This window comes from Ambystoma mexicanum, chromosome 8 (assembly GCF_040938575.1).
Source record: "Ambystoma mexicanum isolate Mex_15411 chromosome 8, UKY_AmexF1_1, whole genome shotgun sequence".
Lineage (NCBI taxonomy): Eukaryota > Metazoa > Chordata > Amphibia > Caudata > Ambystomatidae > Ambystoma > Ambystoma mexicanum.
This window is the reverse complement of record NC_090929.1, coordinates 1,241,902,368-1,241,917,369: the sequence shown is the minus strand read 5'-3', so window position 1 is coordinate 1,241,917,369 and position 15,002 is coordinate 1,241,902,368.

Below are 15,002 nucleotides of genomic sequence, written 5' to 3'. Positions count from 1 at the left end.
CCATGTCTTTAATAGAATGAAGACTTGCAAAGGAAGTTGCTATGGAAAGTCTTTATTCTATGTCTAGACCGGAGGCACACATTATGCTGGTTTAAAGCTTACTTACCTCTACGGATGCAGTTTGCTCTACAGGGTTCAGGTAGAATTGTTCAAAAATAGTCTTGCCTGCCCAGTCAGTCATCCTCATGATGTCCTCTAAACGGACTCTGACGTGAAAGGCCTTGGAGGCCATGGTGCCTCTCAACGAGTGAGAACCAAAGAGATCAGTATCTATTCGAGCCGGTGCGAGCGTCCAGCATACCCAGCGCGCCAGTGTTGGCACGGAAACCACTTTATGCAGCTTGCGAAGTGTTATCAACAGTTGCCTGTTAGGAGAGGCCCTGAGTGGCGTGGTCACCTCCTCGTAGACCTTCAAGAACTTGACGAGGCAGAGTTTAGGCTGTTCTGTAAAGGCAGGGTATGAGATAACTCTAGAATTGCATTTGGTTCGCCTGGATCTGTGAAACACTATGCTGTCAGGCGAAAAGGAAATGCCTGCTAGGTCGAGCACCCTGACATCAGAGACTCTTCTGCAGGAGACCAAACATAGTAGCATAGTAAGCTTACCGGAAAGAGCAGTGCGAGATAACTCCTCGTTATGAGGCCAGGAAAGAAAAAGATTCAGTACTATGTTAATGTCCCACAGAGTGTTGTAACGGGACGAGGGGGTACTGATAAGCGGATGCCCTTAAGTAGTCTTCACACTAGGAGGTGTTCGCCTGCAGGTAGGCCCTGGAAGAAGTCGTGACCAGCTGAAATTGCAGAGCGGTAAGCGTTAACTGCCCTATAGGCAAGGCCCCGCTCTACCAGTGAAGCCAGAAAGTTCAAATTTCCTCTATAGGTGCTGAAACTGGATGGCGCCCTCAGTCCAAACACCAGCGTGTCCAGGCGCTGCAGGAGTTAGAGTACCTCTTGTAGGCAGCAGGGGCCCAGCTCTCTTCAATGAGACTGACTGCCTTGAGAGAGATGCCTGGGACTCTCCATCTTGACCAGAAATCCTCCAGGCCGCCAGAATTAATGACCCGCTGAGGAGAAGAGGGTGGCGTTGGCCCGCCAGACCTGCTAGGAGATCTGGAGACTGGGGTAGAAGGATTGGAAAATCCAAGGAAAGTTCCAGAAGAACTGGATATCAGGTCTGAGATGTCCAGACCGGGGCTATGAGGACAAGCTCCTACTGTTCCTGACGGGCCTTCGCCAGGGTGCTCGCTATCATGGTGAAGGGGGGAAAGGCGTAAAGAACTCCCCCGGTCCACCGCTGTAGGAATGCATCTGTCGCTGTGGCTGCTGCATCCGGTCTCCAGCTGTAAAATTCCAGAAGTTGGGTGTTGAGGCAGGAGGCAAAGAGGTCCTTGGACATGGGGGCCCATACTCGTTGAAGCCGGCAGGAGATCTCTCTGCTGAGTGTCCAGTCGCTGTAGTCGGTGGAGTGGCGGGACTGCCAATCCGTGACTACAATTCTGAGACCTGGAAGATATTCCGCCATGACGGAAATGTGGTGTTCTAGGCAGAAGTGCCAAAAATCCTTGGCTAGTTCCGCTAGCTGCCTTGACTTGGTGCCACCCAGATGATTGATATACGTACTGCAGAAATGTCCATCTTAAGTAAAATACAGCAACTCACGCTGTCTCTGGCAAAAGATTGCACGGTGAAGGAGCCTGCTAGGAGTTTCCAGGCAATTTATGTGCATGTCCAGTTCCTGAGAGGACCAAGTTCCCCCCGTGGCCAATGCACCGCATCTCGCTCCACAGCCACAGTGGCTGGCGTCCAGGCCTCCATATGTGTGAGCCACCAGACGACCTCCGTCCTTGCCTGCGACGATAGAGTTAGACGTTGAGAGTAGGAAAGGCTGCGTCTGAGATGTTGGCCTTTCAGCCCCTGCAATTCGCAGTAATGAAGGGGGCTGGGAAATATTGCCTTTATGGATGAGGACAACAGGCCTATTATCCTCGGTAATTCCTGGAGGTAGATGACATTTCTCTGTAGAAGCCAGCAAATTTCCCAATGCGTGGCATGTATATCTTGGCGATAGGCAGGCTGAGTTGTGAGGTTTGTGTGTCCACAATGAATCCCAAGAATTCTACGTTCCTGGAGGGGCAGATAACTGATTTCTCCCAATTGATGAGAAACCCAAGGTTGTGCAAGAGATCTATGGCTAGACGGGCTTGTTGTTGCACCAGAGCCTGGGATTTAGCCATGAGAATGATGTCGTCCAGGTATATAATCAGTCTGACACCTTTTTCTCTGAGATGAGCTACGACTGGCTGTAGGAGTTTGGTAAATGTCCAGGGGGCCGAAGAGAGCCGATAGGGCAAGCTCGTACATTTCCAGTCCTGACCCTGCCAAGTAAACCTGAAGTAGCTCATGTGTGCCTGAAGGATGGGCACTGCCAGATAGGCATCCTTGAGGTCTAGTCGAATCAGCCAGTCGCCCGGCCTCAGGATGTCTCTGAGCATGTGAATGCCCTCCATTTTGAAATGGCGTTATATTATGAAGTTGTTCAAAGCCTTGAGATTTATAACTGGACGCACTTTTTGTTTTCTGCGAACCAGAAATATAGGGCTGAAAAAACCGCCCGGACTCGAGCATGGGCGAATGGCCCGCTTCTGGTGAAGCTGAAGTATCTCGCTGTCTAGCGCTGCGGTGTCCTCGACGGACATAACTATCTGCACGGGCGATAAGCGTGGAAGGTACTGAGCAAAGAGCTCTAGGCACAAACCTCACGCTGCGTTCTGAATACAGGCATCCCCTGATAAGGAGTCCCAAGCCTGCGCAAAGAGAGCTATTCTCCGACCTATGTGTGACTGTTGTACAGGAGCTGTTAAGGTTGCACTACTGACCTGTAGGATGTTGGGCAGGATATCTGGCTGCTCTACTCCAGCCGCATCCTCTTCCTCATCCCCTGTAAGGGAAGAAGGTCTCTGAATGATCTTGCCAGGAATTGTGCTGGTCTCTTGCATTTTGGGGTCTCCTGTCAAAAGAGTATTGGCCGGAGGAGCGACCCCTGCCTTGTCCGGCCCAGTAGAACATTTTGGATGCAAATACTCTTTTAATAGAGGCTTGAGCCTTGTCCAAGGCAGTGAAGGTACCAACGAAATTCGACATTTCTTTGACAAAGGGGTCTCCGAATAAAAGCCCCTGGGCTGCTGGGCCAGACTCAGTGTCTGCCAGTTCCTCCAATTTAGGAACGATTTTCAGGAGAATGCTCTTTCTACATTCCGTAGCAATGGCACAGTTGGCATTCTCTAGCATGCAGAGTGCCCTTTGGGACCAACCTGTGAGAATAGCGGGGTCAATCGGATTGCCCGTGTCAATGACCTCTTCGGCTAGATCCGATTTTTGCCAGGGGTCCCGTAATGTCAAGGACCTTGTCTTGACAAGAACGCCAGGCACGGTCGATACCTTTCTTTGGATCCTTAACGTTCTTCCCTAGGAAGGTGATCATTTTGGTGTCTAACTCAGGGGTCAAAGCCACCTTGCCGGGAATCTCTGGCTGAGGACACACAGAACAGAGTTTGGCTCAGACTTCTTTTTCCAGTGGCCACCGCAGTCTGGCCTTAATATATTCAGTTTCCCTTAATGATGGTTCCCAGTCAGTTGATCTGGGGTGGATTAAATCTTCCAGAGTGAACATACCCTCAAGAGTACGCTGTTTTCCGGAAGTCTGCTTGGGAATTGGGACTGCCATATTCCCATAGGTAGAGGCTCTAGACCCTAAAGTATGTTCGTCCTCCTCAGAGGATATGGGGCTCTGGTCATCATAGTGGCTCTCCCCTTGGATATAGTCATCATCAACGCCCTGCTGGTCTTCCTCTGGGCTTGAGGGTCTGCCACCCGGATCGTCTTCCTCGGGGTGAGAGGGTAAGATATTGGAAGGGGCTTCCTTCCTAGTAAGGAAGGCTTTTTTTAAGCCTGGAAGAGGCGTCTGATATGGCAGTTGTGGCTTGGTCAGGTTGGCTAGGGGGGGGGGGGGTAAAAGAGTGCTTACTCTTACGAGTCGGTGTACATCCCTCATCTGACAGGTGCTTTCTCTTCTGGGTTCTCTTCCTTCCCAGCTGAGGTGCTGTTTGTAAATGCTCCTCCATGCTGTCTAAACAGTGTTGAATGGCATCTCGCACACAGCCTTCTTTATAGAAGTTTCCACAGAGGATCCTAAAACCTCTTTAAACTATCAGCCATGGCCATGTCGTTGTACTCAGAAATCTCCTCCTCCTCTGACCAGGCTTGATCAGCCTGAGGGGAGTATTGAGCTGCCATTAGTAAATGTTATGCACCTTCCCCTTTTTTCATTTAAAAAAAATATATATAGTGGGTGATTTCAAAGCCTTCTCTTTGACCCACTCTTAATTGTTCCTTGTTATGCTCATTTTTTAAAAAGTTTTTGTTGAAAAATATGGAGATTAGAATGCATAATCTTGATTAATCTTCACTCTGGCACCGCGCTCGTAAAATCCGCTGGGAAAACAACGGAAATACGTGCACGAGTCCCAAAGTAGAGAAAAGCACAGAGAGGAAGCATGGGGTCCCTCTTGTGACCTTGCACGTAATGGCACATGTCACAATACGCTCCGCGCAGCCTCCACCTGTCTCTCAGAACGTTGTTGAGAGCGAGGGAGGCGCGTGCGAGCGTCCAGAGGGACTAGGAACAGCTGAGGGCAAGCTCTGAGCAGAGCTCCGATATGCAGAAGCGATCTCTGACGCCGGCCTGAGAGGAGCTGGTGTCGTGATGAGGAAAAAGAAAACACGACGTGGTGTGTCAAAATAAACACAAGCTACCCGAAGTGTGCAGAGTAAATAAACACCTTAACAGTGAAATGCACAATGTTAACTACCTTAGCGATGATATATGTAAAACCGTATAACACAAGCTACGCGAAATGCACAGTGTAAATAAACACCTTAACTGTAAAAGGCACAAGGGGAGTGGCTAGCTAGCCATGTGATAAGTTGTGTTACCCCGCAGTTCCTGCTGATCCTAGAAGATCGAATGGCGCACGTATGCTACAACTGGTGCAAGAAATCTAATAATGACCCTGCAGCTGTAGGAATGTGAGGAGGATGCATAGAACAAACCCAGGAGCTGAACTATGGAGCGGAACTGAAGCTCTAGGGATTAGAAAAACTGCAGGATATTGCGGAGAACTGCCCAAGATGGCGGCCAATCTCAAGCGACAGATAATGCTGACAAACTACTTATAAGCTCTATGAAGTTCTTCAAACAGGTACGCCGCCGGCATAATTGTAGCAGGCTATCTGTGCTGTTAGAAGACGGGGGATAATCGAGGAGCACCTCTACCTGCATCAGAGAATACAAGAGTCACTGACAGAGACTGGAGGCAGAGAGACTGGCACCCCAATGGCAGAACGAATTGACCAATACCTGTGTACAAAGAAGCCCCTGCAGTTAGGCTGGAGTGGCTCCGCTAGAAGCAGACCACGCAACCAGTAGACATAAGGCGACCGGACCGAAGAACAAAGGACTGTGAGACAGGGGAGAATGAACGAGTAGCCTGAACCACAGCGACGAGAAACACTAAAGGGAACGGAAGTGCCTGTGCGGTTCAACGCAATAGCACCCTACGCGGCAGCTCTATATAAAGATAGGGAGCAGCGGGCCGGCTGGTGCAAGGATCAGAAGACACACAGAATGCCCTCAGTTTGTAAGAGTAGCTGCACTCTGACTGCACAAGTAACATACCGCAGTGCGGACCAAAAGCAATACATCCGTGAGACGTTTTGTGTCATGGAACGGTTTGTGTCTGCCATCAGTACCGAGGTTCCCAAGTGCAGAGCTGCAAAGTAACACACCCTAATAAGTTAATTGGCCCAGGACTCCAGTCTATATACGGGCACCAACAGAATCAAGGGGCAGCGGTAGCACCGGAGGTGTGCTGGAACACAGAGTGGATCAGACCCCCGCGCCATACCAGTAGATGTAGACCCCTTGTGCAGAATATGAGCAGCGCCGCATCGTAATAAATATACTGACCCTGTAAACAACCCGAAAATCGCCCGCATGCAGAGAAGCAGGACCATAGAGCACACTAGGAGCAGTGTACAAGTGGGAGACGCTCACAATAGTGAGTAAGCAGACTGGTCGCACGGCATAACTACCATGCAAATCTATGTAACAAGAACTTAATTTGAAGACACATAGGGCCTCATTACGAGGTTGGCAGATTGGGTTTCCTGGCACCGGTAATGATGCCGGTGCCAGTAAACCCATTCCGCCCTATTACGAGGTTCCCTTCGCGGGACCCGGAACAGACATCTGGTAAAGCCAGACGTCCTTTCCGGGTCCCGCGAGGGGACCAAGGAGCTAATAACGGGCCCATTATCAACGGCCCGTTATTATCTCCATCCCCATTCCCATTGAGCCCTTTGGGGCGTTGAATGGGAATGAGGATTTGTTTTGTGAATGAGGAATTACCGGGTCCTTCAAGGTTGGAATAACCCGGTAATTCCTCATTCACAGACCCCAGACAAAATCAGACACGATTTTGGAGGCAGCCATGGTGCTAATAGCACCATGGCTGCCTCCAAACTTGTAATGAGGCCCATAGAGTTGAGGAATAAAGCCAGGGGACAGGGCGTGGAGCCATAACCTCAAGAGCTGCTATTATTGTGCAATGATGGTGGCGTAGAGCTCTCCGGGAGGCTCAAGACAGTGGGAAGGTGAAAGTTGGCTGTAGAGACTCCACCACAGAGGCAACCAACCATACAAACATGCAAGTTTGTTTCATGCACACACCAAATTACTGCGCCACAATAATAGATTTCAGAGATCTATTATTGTGGCACAGTAATTTGGTGTGTGCATGAAACACACTCGCACTTTTACAAACGGAGTAGGGAAACTCTTTGTCTCCGTTCCTTGGACACATCGATGCAACACTTAAAAAAATTGTACTTCAAATAAGGGCCGCGGTGGTCAGATAGTGATATTACAGAAGAGTTCCCTCCTTTTTCCTGTTTTAACCATACAAACATAACAAGGTGCACTGTAGCTGGAGGACAAGAACAGAGGTACTGGTGTAGCACATTAGAATATCCCGGTTGGCCCCACATTCAGCGGGCCACGACCACGTAGGGGTGACGGGATCTCCTGAAGCTGCATCACTGAGGTGAAGGCAATCGCTAGACAATACATACAAACAGAAATGGCGTCCAAGGTGGGTAAGGTCAAAGTGAAACAGCCCACAATTAACGTCTTCACGAAACCAGCTCAATCACCAGGACGGGCCGCAAACACAGGCGGAGATACGCGAGGAGGGAAGGACCGGATGAGGGGTAACCAACAGATCCATAGCGGAACTGAAGTACTCATGGGGGAGCAAACTAGATTCTGCCATGGCAGAACTGAAATCCTCGCTAGAAATCAAGATTGACGCGGTCTGTGTGGACGTCAACCTCTTGCGGCAAGACGTAGTAGCGCTAGCAGAATGCACGAGTGGGCTTGAGAGCACTGTGAAGGTCAACACAGACACCAGCACGGCTAACACCAAAGAGGTTGCCATACCGCAACAACAGGTGCGCAACCTAGAAAACCACGCAGAGGAAGCGGAAGGATGGGCACGGTGGAAAAATATACACGTGGTGGGGCTGCCAGAAGGAGAAGAGGGCCAGACCTGACAGACTACATAGAAAATATGCTGCTGCAGGAGATTGGCGCTGGAGCACTCCCCAAGGGGTTTACAGTAGAGAGAGCACATAGAGCCCTAGCGAGGAGGCCACCACCGGGTGCTCCCCCCGACCGATCATTGCCAAGATTCTAAACTACAAAGACAGGGAGAAGATCCTGGAACACCTTCGCCAGGGAGGGATGATAAATAGGGCGTCAGCGACGGTCACAGCTTATCCTGACTACACCTTTCTGGTACAAAGACAACAGATACACTATGTGGCGGTCAAGAGACGACTGCGAGAGGCCGGTTTCAAGTACATGCTGCTGTACCTGGCAAAGCTGAAGGTACTGCATAAGAACAAGGCATTTTTTTTTACACCCCTGAAGAAGCGACAAGATGGCTAGATGGGATGGGTGTGCGAAGAGCCAATCACAGAATGGACAGGATAAGTGAATCTACATTCCTCATTTAAGAGGCAATTGACTAGAACAGCTGGTGTGGGAAGTGGAGGCAACATTGACATAGACATTGCGTAGGAACGTTACCCTGGTGGACAGTATAATATAGATGAAGGCCCGGGGAAGGGACTGTGGATATTAAATTGAAGTGTGTAAGCTGATATGGAATTCACATATACCTGCACTCTGGGCTCCAGATGAATACAGCAAGTGATAAGCGTGCGGGAAGCTTAAGATATGCACGTGCGTAGTAGACTATTGCACTAATGCAGCAGACACAGAGGAACATGCTTTTACCCTCAGTAGTTAGTTTAGTTGGGACACCAGTAGAGTGGTGCCCCCCTGCTGCATACCAAGTACCAGCAGTAGCCGGAAAAGGACTAGATGCGGGATAGCCTGAGATCCAGGGATGGAGCTGGGCAACAGTTGGGGAGGGGCAGGGGATGGGTAGAAGGGAAGTTGGGGTATGTTAGGGGAGGGAAGGGGCGGGAGTTTGGGGAGTTATAGGGGAGCAAGGGGTTGGGGGTGTTATTGGGGTGAATGTTGGGAGGGAGTGAGCCTGCAAACATAAGCCAGTTCTAAAAAAGAAGAGGGTAGGAGCGGAGTCGGGGTCAATAGGGAACAGCTGATATGGGGGACCCGAAGATAGTGACTTGGAATGTAAGAAGGCTAAATAGCTATATCAAATGGAACAAGGTCATCATATACCTGAAGAGACAGAAAATAGATATTGCACTGTTGCAAGAAACGCATCTAACCAGGGATAAACTGGAAGTGGTGAAGAGGAAATGGAAAGGGACCACAATAGGCGCAACGTATTCCATGTATGCCAGAGGGGTTATCACGTGGATAGCACCACACGTCCCGTTTAAACTATTACAACAAGAGGCAGAGACTGATGGCAGAATGGTATTATTGAAGGAGTTGGTGGGGAACAAAGAGGTGAACATGATTAACATATATGCCCCGAATAATGATACCACGATATATTTCAGGAACCTGTATGCAAAGATCGGCCCACATATGGAAGGAACAGTTATAATTGGGGGGGATTTTAATTGTACATAAGACCCCAAGCTTGATAGATCAGATAAGAAAGTCGACAAGCCCACCACGGTAGTCAAGGCCTTAGGGGCACTTTTAAATGATTTCGGTTTGGTTGATGTGTGGAGGATGCTCCACCCACAACACAGAGAATACTCGCAATACTCAGCCCCGCACAACCTACACACCCAGTTGGACTATATATTTGTAGCTAGTACATTAACAGAAGGCATGAGAAGTGCAGAGTACAAGGCAGCAGTCCTCTCGGACCATGCACCACTGATTGTAACTTGGCAGATCACACACCCCAGGTCGAGAATCCTGGCATGGAAGCTGAGAGCCGAATCACTGAGGGATACAGCATTTGGAGAGGACCTGAGGAAGGTAATAAAGGAATACTTTGTACACAATACAGAGAGTCTGGGGGTCAGCCGGCATGATGTGGGAAGGCGTTTAAGGTGGTGGTAAGGGGGGAAGCAATTTCAAAATCGAAAGGATTGCGGGGTGATATAGTGTGGGAACTGCAAGACACGTAAAAGGAGATAGAGGCCAAGATGCAAGAGGGTGCGGGTTCCTCAGGGGAGGCTGAGGTTATACTTCTAGTACAGGAGAAATGTAGAGGCCACTGGGAGAGATTAAGCAACTTGAATTACAGGAAATCTATAGAGAGGCAACACGCGGAAGGAGACAAACCGGGCAGGTTGCTAGCCTGGCTTTGTAAGAATGAAGCCCCCAGACAGGCAATCAGAGAAATGCAGAGGGAAGACGGGTTGATGGAGGACACCCATGAAGGGGTGAATGAATGCTTTTATAAAAACTATCAGAGGTTATATGCAAATAAAATTGGGGAGGAGGAAATTGACATATGGGATACACTGGCTAAGATTAATATGCCTAGGCTCGGGGAAGCAGATAGAGAGAACCTGTAGGTCCCACTCACGCTAGAGGAGCTGGAGTATGTGATCCAGGCACTACCCACAAATAAGGCCCCGGGGATGGACAGTCTTCCAAGCGAGTTCTATAAAACATGTAAGGCAGACTTACTTCCACCAATGTTAGTCGTGCTAAACGAGGCGTTTGACAAGGGTAGGCTACCAGAGACCCTCAGGGAAGCAGTTATTATTTCGCTCCTCAAGCCAGATAAGCCAAGCACGGACTGTGGATCATATAGACCGCTATCGATGCTCAACCAGTATAGCAAGATACTCACCACAGTGATGGTGAACAGATTGAGGCCAGTGATAAATAAACATATACACCCTGACCAGACGGGGTATGTCCCGCGCAGGCGTATCTCCGACAATCTCAGGCGGCTTCACCATGTTATAGACCGGACAGAGGGGAGCCCCCAAGAAGTAGCGATAGTCTCGCTAGATGCGGTAAAAGCCTTCGACTCGGTCAAATGGCCATGGCTGATGGCGGTTCTGAAGGAAATGGGACGGGACCAGTGTACCTGAAGTGGGCTCAGCTGCTGTACAGTGAGCCGTTGGCTCAAGTCCGAACAGGACTGATAACTTCGGAACAATGGACCCTGAGCAGAGGCACCAGGCAAGGGTGCCCTTGGTCCCTGATGCTCTTTATTTTGGCACTGTAACCTTTAGCAATATATCTGAGGCAACAATATGGCGAGGTGGGAATCAGTGCGAAAGGGGGACAGCACCTGATATCATTATACGCAGATGACATGTAATTATATCTGAAATATCTTGAAGAGAACTTGCAATACATTTTAGAGGTAATGGAACGATACGCGATACTCTCAGGTATAACAACCCTAAAAAGTCTACTATGTTCCCACTTGGCAGATATGTGGGAATACCATGACACAAGCTACCAGTGTTACAGATAGGATGGTCAACTGATACATTTAGGTACCTGGGGTGGATATATATCATGAAGTTGAGGATGAACATAAACATAACACGGAGAAGGCAGTGGGAAAAATTGAACGTAGCATGGTATTCTGGGCCCGATTACCGTTAACTATGATGGGCTTAGTGGCTTTACTGAAGATGATAGTACTGTCCAGGCTATTGCATTATTTTGCGAATGTTCCGTTTATGATACCCAAGCCGTTCTTCACCACGGTAGAGAGTATATGCAGGATGTTCATTAGGCACAATTCCAGGAATAGAATAGCATTGTGGAAGTTGCAAACCCTGTATGAGCAAGGAGGGATTAGATAGCCTAATTTCGAGGTGTACTACCTGGCTGGCCAGCTTCAATACGAGGCAAGATGGTTATCCGAGGACCCCACACCAGAGTCTAAATTGTTGAGAGCAGAATGTACACCTTATTTTTTTAATGAATGGATTTGGTTGACAAAATCTCAGAAAGAAAGAGGGTCCACACTACTAGACCTGGGGAGGAGGATGTGGAGTAGAGCCTGCCAAGTGATGGGGGGCCACTTCCATGCTCCCCACAGGTACCGCTAGTTGCATTAAAAAGGATAGATGAGCAATTGCGAAGGGCAATTAGAGAACACTAGGCACCAGTAGGAGTAACAATCATTGGAGATGTGTGACAAGAAGGGGAGAAAATAGAATTTGATATACTGAGAGAGGACACAGGGCTACATGATGGCCAATATATTACATATGTTAGGCTGGTAACAATGATAAAGAAGACGTGGTCGGCGGCGGAGCTGACCCTGCAACCTGATGCCGCCAAAGAAACGTTTCAGGCCGTGTCTGACGGAGGCCATGAGGTCTCCTGGATCTATGAACTAATGATGTCTAAAGTTGGGAAGGAGGTGGTTCAGATGAGGCGAGACTTGGAGGAGGAAGGCGGGGAATCAATAGGAGATGGGCTATGGGTCAGAATGCAAGGATACCATAAGAAAGTGTCCAGAAATGTGAGCCTGCAACAGATTGAGTTATATGTTACCCATAGGGCAAATATGACCCTGAAAGAAGATTGCCAGGTTTATGAATGCCAGAACACAGACATGCCCGAAATGTGTGGAGGTTGCTGCAGGGATGGTACATATGTTTTGGGCATGCCCTGAAATAGCGAGATATTGGAGAGAGGTAGCACACCTCTTAGCAGACAAAGGGATAAACTTGGATGTGGACTCACTGTGGGCGTGCATGGTGGTGGGGTTCCCGAGACCGCACCAACTCAAACCTGTGAGCAAACTTAAAGACCTGCCATATATTCTAGCTAAACGCAGGATAGTGATGAGCTGGAAGGTAAGCAGTAGACCGAATTCAGAGGCTTGGTGGCGGGATATCCTGAAATGGGCGGACGCTGAGACACTGGTGTGGAGGGAAGCAGTGGGAAGAGGAAGGGGAAAAGGAAGCAAGCACACTTACAACCTGGTTACATTTGGTTGCCTCATTGTCGGGGTCCGTACAACCCGAAGAGGATGGCTCCTCGGGAAGTGAAGGAAGTGTGAAGCCCATGAGCTAGGAAGGGAAGGCTGTAAATTGCTAGGCTCTAAGGGGAGGGAGGGAAGTTGGGGAAGGGGGAAATGTTGGGCAACTGTATTTGTGCAACGTGTTTGGTGTAATGTATGTTGATCAAACTGAAACCAATAAAAAAATGTTTTTTTAAAAACTGTAAAAGGCACAACGTTAACTACGTTAGCAATAATAAATGTAAAGCAGTATAAAGGTCTATAATGTATATATAAGCTCATTAAAACTAGAAAAATAACTTAATCAGATATGACAGAATGAAATGGACTTATCTCTTGCTGTGAGCAGCAAAAAAAGAGCAGGAGTTTCACTATTGGGCCCTATTTGGAGGGATTTACCTACCGTTATTGGAGCACTGGTGTCACATGTTTGGTGACCTTACATGAACTTGGACTTAGCTTGCTGGGAAATGGAGTCTCTTATTTTCAGTGACTGTTCACTGTGGATTGGAAATTATATAATGTTATTTTCTTCAGTTTAATGTTATTATTGTATATTTTTCTGCACCCTGACTATATATAGATGTCTTCATCTGGTTTTTGGGTGCATCAAAACTTGCTGCTGAGCTGTTTCTGTGGATAATGAATAAAGAAAGAGAAGCATAATGTGAGCCTACGGTCTTGACATAGAATCAGTGGCGTCCCCAGGAATCAAATTTAAGAGGGTCACAGTGGGAGCCACAGGGGGGGTGCCTTTAAAAGTGCAATGTGTGATGTCAGAAGCACTCCTGAAGAGAATCTTTAGTGAACACCAATTATCACATCACACTGCACCTTTCCTCCCATCAGAATGAAGGCACTAAACCATTAAGTCACTAGTGACCCATCATTAGCGGTTTCATGCACTACATTGAGGGGCTGCTCTTGGCTGCAGAGGGAACTTAACAGCTCTTCATTGTTGTGTGGCAACATTGATTGCCACCCTGTGTGTGTGCTGTGCTGACGGACACAGCCCTGCAAACAGTGCAGAGGAAGCAGCCCAGCTGAGGTGGGAGACACAAAGGGGGGCACAGGATTTCAGAAGAGGGATTGCCTAGCAACGCCACTGGGTACAATCCATTGCCTGTTGGGAAACTTCACACACTCTCACTTTTAAGGGTCTACGCTCCTGGCTGCGTCGCATGTCCAGTGCAGACACAAATGCCCCAGTAAAGCATTATATTTTTGGTACTGTGCTGTCATCAGATGCAGCTTTATCTGCCCAAGTCCCTCCTGATATGCCCAGTCTAATAGCATTTTAAAGGATTTCCGCCAGGTGCTGTGGAACCGGTAACAAAATGGCATAGAGTGTAAGGTCCACCTGGAAGAGTGGAGAATATGTTGGAGCAACCAGTGTGATGGCACAAAACAGAAAACTTGTCACAACACTCATAGGACAGTCCTTAGTTGTTTTTGGTATTCAGGGTGTGGGGGCAGTGCGTGCTGCATCTCTAGGTCAATTCTGATGCCCTGTGGCAAAAACATACCTGTACATAAATGTTTCTCCATTTGGAGTGGACTTTAGGAGCCAACTCCAAGATCCTCTTGCTAATAAATGAAAAACGGTTTATACAAACTCACACAGTGCAATGATGATGTGAACACAATGACAGCTGCAGTAGATAGATGAATACACAATACAATAATGGTGACTGAAAGTCTCCTTAGGGTCATTGTCTGTACTTTCATCTTATTATTATTAACTCTGGGGTTTGCATAATGGAAGCACCCTCACTTTGCCATATGTTAAGCCCCACAGGGCCTGATTCACAGAAGCGTTTTATAATGGTGCAGTCCCATAGGAAAACCCTATGTGAATCAGGCCCACAGAGTATAATGAATTGGCCTAAAGTAAAACAAAAGAGGTGATGGCTGGAAGGTTGAGAATTAATCTTAACCTCTGGCATTACTCCGGGCAACCCACTGACCATTGTTCTTCACCTGCCAAGCCATTATAGAAAGGGGATAGACCACATGCAAATCAGGCTTGGTCCCAAACCAAAAGGGGGAGTCCAGTCTGAACTGCTTGGTCACAGCCCTTCTGCACGAGACGACAAGCATCCCCAAACATGTTTTGCCCTCGTTGGGCCTCATCAGAGAAGAGTAGCTTGGATATCTAGGTCCAGCAGGCGTGGGACCCACATCTGGGCATACCTTCCAGCCATCCCCTGTTTTGTTTTGCTAATGGCCTAAAGTGAACACATTTACGCTTTCAGTTCACGGTGCACCCCATTTTCATCAATTTGTATGGCAGAGAGGCCCCAGTATTTCTACCAGGATTTATTTTGCTGAGCATTTGTAAGGCGCTTTATACAACAGAATTGTGTTTCAAAGCACCACAAGGCTAAATGGGAAAGGAACATGGGAAATAATAATATTGTCGAAAACAGAAATATACAGTTGTGGTCCTACTAGACCGCGTGGCATTCGGCTGTGCAAGTG